This window comes from Numida meleagris, chromosome 19 (assembly GCF_002078875.1).
Source record: "Numida meleagris isolate 19003 breed g44 Domestic line chromosome 19, NumMel1.0, whole genome shotgun sequence".
In the NCBI taxonomy this organism is placed as follows: Eukaryota; Metazoa; Chordata; class Aves; order Galliformes; family Numididae; genus Numida; species Numida meleagris.
In genome coordinates this window covers 3,112,309-3,120,500 of record NC_034427.1, presented here as the reverse complement: position 1 = coordinate 3,120,500, position 8,192 = coordinate 3,112,309, and the positions used below count along the sequence as shown (strand labels likewise).

Genomic DNA, 8,192 nt, shown 5'->3' with positions numbered 1-8,192 from the left:
CTGGATTGCAGCCCTTTGCTGGGAGGCACGGGGCAGAGCAGTACAGCTTGTCTGTACTCAGGCTCCTTTCAGTAATGCTGAAAGTCAAGCTGGGACAGGACAGCTGTGGGGCAGTGTTGCCGTTGCTCTGTCTCTCATCAGTAGTCCAAGTCTTTCTGACTAACATTAAAATTGCCAGCATGAAGAAGAGCCGGTGACCATTTAACCTAGTGACTTATCTCAGAAAATGATCAAAGCAGCAGCTTCCTGGGAAAATACAAAAAGCTACCACCCAGGAAAATAATTTAACAAATCCTTAGTGTAATATGAAATAAGTCTAAAGAGGAATCGTGAAACTCTTAACACATTCAGAAGCGCTCTTAATGACTGTTACCATTTTGGATATTTTAACGGTCCTCTTTGAGTCTGTCTCAAAACCACGTCCAGGAGATGAAATGAACCTGGTGTCCTGGCCAAACCTTGCCTGAGATTGGGTATTGTCCACTTACCATAATGCAAGAGGACAACATGGCCGCGTGGGTATGGACCCTGATTAACCAGTCTTTCTGGATGGGAAGAGTAGAGGTGATCCCGCACGAGGAGGAAACGAGTGATGAGAGGTAATTTTCCCAGCAGAATCTCTGTAGTAGACTATCAGCACAAATGATACATTTCTCCTTGTTGGATTTTATGTTTCCAGTAAATTTTGTGCAGGTGGAAAGTGCCACCCCCACAGCCCTGGAGGCCCAGGCATTGTTGCGGAGGTTATTTCTTTTCCTGACACCGCCTATAAACAAGTGTTTGTTTTTCCTCCTTTTTTTCCCCTCTCCATTCTTTTACAGGCTTTCCCATCACAGAGGTGCCCAACATCTCTCTTTATGCAGGCAAAGCATGTTCATATGTGACAGGGAGAAACACTGCCTCTGTTCAATGACAAATTCCAGGTATCTTCAGTTATTCAATAATTCTGTGAGTTGCGGTCCCACTTACATGGGTTTAGTTGTTATAGGGCATGAATATCCAAGTTAAAAAAATATATACTTCCCCACAAATGGAGCATCTGGTTACTGCTGGTTGCTTGATTATGGTATTCTTTGTCCTTCCCAAATGAACTTTTTTCCTAGAAGAATCAGTTGCAGGAGGTGCTGTAGCTGCACCCACTGCCAGCATTGCACAGCCCTCGTTTTTCAGGGCAGTGTATCAGCCAGGCAGGCTGAGTAAAACACTATTCTGAAAATGTGTCTAGTAGTGTGGATACCAGGTTGCCTCTGAAGGCTGAGAAAGTCCATTTTCTGCATCAGTGACAAAAAGACAGAGCACGGAATGGTCTCTGACTTTAATAGCAGCAGGACAGGCTGTAGCTTAAAAGGAACCTGCTCCAGATGATCAGTCTCAGCTTGTGATTTATTATTACTTCTGCAACACCGGTGTTGTCGCAGATACTGCTTTTGGGTGAAAGTCTGTGGGCTGTCAGAGAGTTGTTTCTTGTGTGCATTCTCTTACATAACTGAAGTAAACAATCTGACATGCTCTACCTGAGAATATTTACTGCTGCAGCCATGGAGAACAGTAAATCTGCATTTTGCAACAAAGGTAAGCTTCCTCCTGTCCTGTTACAGCATTACAGGCTTGCTCTACCACACTTACAGAAGTTCAGGCTCTCAGTGTTCATTGTTAGTTTGGATTTCTGGGTAAAAAAGATAAAAATAAAATTCAAGTTCAATAACCATTCTCCTTGCAAAACATGTGTCACCTATAAATATCCATCACATATGGCTATGTGCTAAAGCTCTCTCGTTTACACTTTGTCTGCAGGTGGCAAACTAAACCCAGGAAATAAATATACTCCAACAGAAAAGTTAAATGTTAAAGAAAAATTAAAAGTTAGAAACGCATTTTCACATCAGAGGAAATTTGACTTTACTATCTTTTTACTACTATCTCCTCCGCCAGACTACCATACAGAGAATCTTCAAAAGGATTTCAGCCCACAATGATCCCAGTCAGCTGACCATGAAATTTCATCCTACTCTTCAAAATATCTTTTCCCCTACCTCTATCTCCACGATGCCAGTGTAAGTAACTGCATTGCTATCTGTATTTCTGCTTGTGCGAGAGTCCTGGCTGCTCTTTCTACTTCCTACTCCTTGAAAGACAGGAATGGCAAACAGAAAAACAGAGTGCGTTAATTTGAGATGTGCTTTCCTGAGAACATCACTCATCTTAAATTTAAAGGATGTTGACTACCCTCTTCCATCCCATTCTTTCTCTTTTATTAAGGAAATAATTGTCTGTACTGGAAGATTTATAGAAGGATAATGTAGGAAAGAAAAAGTAGGTGTGTGAATAAATGGAATGAGTCAACATAGCTTTTGTTGAGTCAAGTTGTGATCACAAATCTACTGGAGTTCTTTGAGAGTGTTTATGACCTTGTATATAGAAAGGCTTTGTCAATGTAGTGTAGCTGGATTTCAAGGAAGATTTCATTGAAGTTGCTCACCAGGGGTCTTAAAGAAGCAAGACCATCCTGGCATAGGAGAACTTCTCCTTTTGTAGATTAAAGACTGATTATACAATAAAAAACAAAAGGGTAAGGATGGCTTTCACTGGTTACCAGCGAGATCTTAAAATGATGCCTGCTGGAGCTTGTTTTGTTCAGCAACGCTACGTAACTTCAACATGGGGAAGAACAATAATAAGGCAAACTGATGATGACAGAAAAAGATTTGCAATAACTAAAACTGAAGTTCATTTCAAAGAGATTTAAAAGCCTCCCATGACACTGCATGATAAAAATGGCAGGAGAAATTTTCTGGGAGGGAATCTATGACTTCATAGGTTCTGGAAATTTGGTATTCTAGGTGAAATAGACTAGGCTTATTCAGCTGGGGTGGATGAAGAAGGGTAGAAGGTGAGATAAACCTGTAAAATTATCGATTATGTGGAGAAGGTGAACAAAGAGTGATTATTTACAGTTTCTTAAAAAATGAAATCAGAGAAGTACCTAATGAAACGTGTTGGCAACAGGGTCAAAACAAATGAAAATGCTTAGTACGTATTAAATAACTGAGGCACTCACTGTCACAGGATATTTTAGAGGCTGAAACCAAGAACACATTGGAACAAGAATCATTGAGATAAGTTGCTATTGTATATCATCATTGCATATACTACACATCAACTTTAGAAAGTACTGAAATCCAGAAACTGGGTAAAAGATAAATTTATATTTACCTGTTTTCTTGTAAATCCTTTCCCTGTTGGCCAAATGCTGGCTGCAAAGAAAGGTTAAGAATGCTACTTTAATAAGATTGCCCGTCTGATTATCTATATATATCTATCCTTATTTTAGTAGTGCTGTTGGTGTGAGCTAGATAGTTGTTCTTAGCTGTAAGGAAGACACTGTGGTAAGGTCAAACATGGGAGAATAAGGAAGGTTGCCTATACAGAGGTGTGGAGCAAAAGAAAAGAAAATGAACGAAGGAGTCCATGCAGTCTACCTTTTTCTGATCTTGTAAGAGCATTAGGAGTTTAGGGAAAGATGCTGGGCTGTGAAAGGCATCCAGAAAATGTCCATCTCCTATTCAAAGACCTCTGAAGCCAAAGTGGCTCTGTTCTGTAGCATTTGGGTTTGGGCTTCAATTCCCAGAATAGATCATCCACAGAAGATAACTACCAGTGAAGCAGTGCCGTGCTCTCTTTCTCAGCTGTTAATTGCAGATCAGAATCAGCTGCTCAGATACCAAAGACAAGAAGCACTTGACATTCTCTGGGGCTGGGTTAGTCCTTGCACTGAAATCTGCACACAGCCACGTGATGCCCTCCTCCCTGCCACCCCCTCAGCACAGCCAAGCCGATCAAACTCAGGCCAGTTCTTCAAAGTTTCAAATTTCCTGGTATCTGCTGAAACCCACTCCCCTGATGGCTGTCACTTGTACATTATTAACGAACAAAGATACCATTGTTATGCATGCTAGCTATCCACTTCATCCCATAGAGGCTTTTATTTTTTCTGGAGTTATTTAGGAGTGTGTGGGTTGCTTTGTCACATTGGTTGGGTAATGAAAGGGTATAGGAAACAGCCTGAGACCTGGTAGTACTGGAGAAATGTAATTATTTCTGATATCAAGAGATATTTCAAGTTGGATTTTTTTTTTTATTATTACTTCTGCTATGACAATTGCATCTGAGTGTTTACCTTTCAGCCTTATCCCATATTTAACAAGCTAAAAAGAAGGATGCATTAGCAGGGTTTATAAAGGGAAAAGAGCATAATAAGGTTTTTAGATCCCTTTGCAGCTATGGGAATGATTCTAAAAGCATAGGACACAGATGCTTGCAGTTAGCCTGAGTGACTGCTGAAGCTTGTTTCTATCCTGTTGGTTTTTTTCTTTTTTTTTTTTTTGTGGTGCTGAATATCATGTAACAAGCACATTGTGGCACAAGGCTATGGTCTGACAGGGCCCTTTTTATGCAGCAGATTCAATTCTATATTAATGGCTAACGTGGCTTATGTAGGAACATACACCTTTAAATTCCAAATACATCTCCACTTTCATTTAACCATAGCAAAACAGAAGATCAGATAACTCTCAAGCCAGACAAGAGCACTCCAGGTACCAGAGGCCATGTGTTTCCCACCAGATAATTGAAATCCTCACTGTGGGCTGGGGTGAGAGCCAACCTCTCTGCTAGGAATTATTAGGAGCAAGATATCAGTGTTGATCTACAAATGTACATTAGAAATAACAGTGATTTCTACAATACAGATAATACTACTCCATATATCCACTTAAAGGGAAGAGCTGAGTAAAGCTTTAAGCTTTACCCTGCGTCCCCATAAGCCTAGCTGGTGTTCATTTTGGATTTCAAGGGAAACATCGCAACAGCATCAATCAGAAAATGTTTCCTGCAGCGTGAAACCCAAGGAAGAACTCAAGACTTTCTTTTTTCTTCATGAGTTTCCTATACCTTGAGACAGACCCAAGTTATTAAACATAGAAATGTACTTATGCACTGTTACCAAAACACAGTCTGACTTCCATTCTTAAGAAAAAAGAAAAAAAGACATGTGATGCTGGGAAATTGATGCATTGTGAAGGCATACGGCTTTTTAATTTGCGGGAAAATACAGCAGAGCACGGGGCTGATCACTCAGATTTTGTTACTGAAGAGCAGAAGCTATTCCAGACATTGACCAGTAGGAAGCAAAGGGTGAAGAAGGCCTCCGAGTAGAGAAAAAAGCAGATTATGTGACTAAACAGGGGTGAAAATGAGCTGTGATCCATCGGGAGCGAGAGTCTGGCACTTGCCTCACCTACACCGTGCTGTTTCCTCTCCTGCTGCTTGAAGATAGCCAAGAGCTTCCTTTTTAATCAAGGACCATTGGAAAGTACCAGCGGGCTCCCACTCACAACGCGTTGATTGGCTTCCAACTGCAGTGACAATTGCATCCTGTAATCAAAATAGCAATCATTAATGGCACAATTATTCCCCCCTAACACGCATGCACGCACTCTTGTACCACTGAGTAATGACTCCAAAATGCAGACTACAAACAATGTAAAATGCCTGGCTCTGGGAAAGCTGCGCATCCCTGGCCTCACAATGGGCAGCCTGGGGTTTCTGGAGTGCCAGGCGCTGCAGGAGAGCAGGTGTTGATGGCAGTCTGCGGATCCAGGGCGTGACTGGAAATCTAAAGGAATGGAGATGGGAATCCAAGCTGATGGAACTGTTGTTTTCAGGCAGCATCCTGCCCTGCATACACACGAGCATCCCTTCTCAGGTGTCGTTCCCTCTGGCAGCTTCCCTTCTCCTGCTGATGGTGCCCTGTGGCCATTGGAAAGAAATCCTTTTGTAGGTGAATGATTTTCTGACTGTTCTGATCACAGAGTTGGGGCAGTTTATTCTGGAGATGCCTCCCTGTGCTCTCAGCTTTTCCTTTTTGTTTTAATTCCTGACCTTCTTTCTGCTCCCTGATACTTCGCTGGTGGCCAGCAGGGTGGCCATGAGCCAGCAGTGTGTCCTTGTGGCCAAGAAGGCCAGTGGTATCCTGGGTGCATTAAAAAGAGAGTGGCCAGCAGGGTGAGGGAGGTGATCCACCCCCTCTACGCTGCCTTGGTCAGGCCACATCTGGAGTACTATGTCCAGTTCTGCATTCCCCGTTTCAAAAAAGACAGGGATCTCCTAGAAGGAATCCAGCGGAGGGCAACAAAGATGATCAAGGGCCTGGAGCATCTCATATCAGGAAAGGCTGAGAGCTAGGACTGTTCAGCATAGAGAAGAGAAGGCTGAGAGAAGATCTTATCAACCTTTATAAACATCTGAAGGGTGGGAATCAAGTGGATGGGGCCAAGCTCTTTCCATTGGAGTGCAGTGACAGGACAAGGACACCACTTCTAGTATGGGCACATACGGGAATACTGGAAGTTCCATGTGCACAAACTTCTTAATTTTGGGGTGACAGAGCACTGAAACAGGGTGTCCAGACAGACTGTAGAGTTTCCTTCTCTGGAGATATTCAAAACCTGCCTGGATGTTTTCCAATGTAATCTACTGTAGAGAACCTGCTTTAGCAGGTGGGTTGAACTTGATAATCTCCAAAGATCCCTTCCAATCCCTATGATTCTGTGATTCCATGATCACTACATAGACTCCTCCCTATTTACATCTACACACAGGCAGGGTCTCTTCTCCCACTCTGGACCATGTGCTATCTTCTTTGGATATCTTTCTCCATCAGTGGCTCAGGACTCTGCTATTTTAGCCTATTCCCCACCTTTTGAGAGTGAAACACATTTCTGCAGAAGCATATTCAACTGAATGATGAATTCTTTTAACTTTAATACTTGCAAACTAGAAGAAAAAAAGAGGTATTAAAGAATCAATTAAATGTCACCTTCCCTTTTCAATTTCAATTTGAATTTGTGCTGGGTGCACAACGTACTTCACAGTTTACTAATAAAGACAGTTTTTTTTTGTTGTTGTTAAAAAGATGTAGATGAAATGTATATGGATTTTACAGTGGGTTGTATTTGATGAAATACAATTTCAAAAGAACTTTATTGCCAGCCAATATCTAACATTTCTTTTGAAATGTATTTTCATTTCACTCTTGGATTATTTTACTTTAATAATATTTACAATGAAGGTTAATTTTCAGAAGTTGCTATTTTAACACAAAGAGGTTGCAAAGTAACACTGTGAAATGTCAAAACAGAAAACGACAGTCTCAAAATCCCCTTCTAGCTTCTTTCTCCCCAACTAAAATGAGCACTGAGCTGAAGCCTATTTTGTGCATAATCTCACCCCTATAATTTTCAGCTTAGATTTTCAGTTTTACTCCTTAGAACCGCCATTCATTCCTAGCACGCCATTTTTTCTCCCTTTGTAAGCATCCTTAAACAGCCTTGAGCAAATCAAAGTTAGTTGGAGTCCAGCTTAGAGCAATTAATATATTTTCTATAAATACAAATTGGATCTGTTTGTGCTGTAGAGAAGTTCCCACAAGTAAAAGATACCATTTCCAGTAGACATGGGTCTTACCACTTAAGGTCTTCCACATAAGTTTGGTGCTTTTGTTGAGAACATGAGAGCAGCTGACCAGGTGTTGAGTCAACGGACCTTCTTTGCTGACCTGTGAAGAAGCTGGAATTGGGACATACAGATAGGCAATGTGTAGGTAACTAGAGGACATGAATCTATGGCCACAACATTTAACCAGCACTGAACCAGCTTTATACGCACCTTTATAGAAAAATAGGAAGAAATACATCTTCATTTTCCTTTTCTCAGAAATAATGAAGCACATCCCAGATCTGGAGTGAGATGGAGAGTTTATGAAATGTTACCCATGAATAAATCTTTGAACAATAAATTCATGGATTCTGTTAGTTTTCTGCAAAGCATTCTGTGGAAATGCTCACAAGCATCATATTTTGGTTCTCTCTTCCCCTACTCACCTGATTTGTAGATGCCTACTGGTAAAGAAGATACTTCGTAAAGTAATCAGTACAAGATGCAAACACGGGTCCCTCATGTTGGGAAATGTATTTTTTGTCAGCCTGCATCAGTCTGACTTATTAGCAAATCATTAGCAACAAGTAAATCTCAAGAGTTAGGAATTTCATTCCTTTCATTCCAGATAAATATTTAAATGTGTTTGTCTTTAGTACTTTTCTCTGGGTATATTTGATCTGGAAATCAGACTGGGA

General features: G+C 41.1%; 1 long non-coding RNA gene across 2 annotated transcripts; it reads right to left on the bottom strand.

The window, feature by feature from the left end:
• On the bottom strand, window positions 250–7,609 carry LOC110408246. Of its 2 annotated transcripts, XR_002444237.1 has the most exons (5): window positions 7,525–7,609; window positions 5,297–5,433; window positions 3,214–3,254; window positions 2,034–2,125; window positions 250–1,666 (listed from the first exon to the last, which is right to left on the bottom strand). It is a non-coding gene; the product is annotated as an uncharacterized LOC110408246 (long non-coding RNA). The 2 variants fall into 2 exon arrangements; XR_002444238.1 differs by lacking the exons at window positions 5,297–5,433; window positions 7,525–7,609 and adding an exon at window positions 3,480–3,622.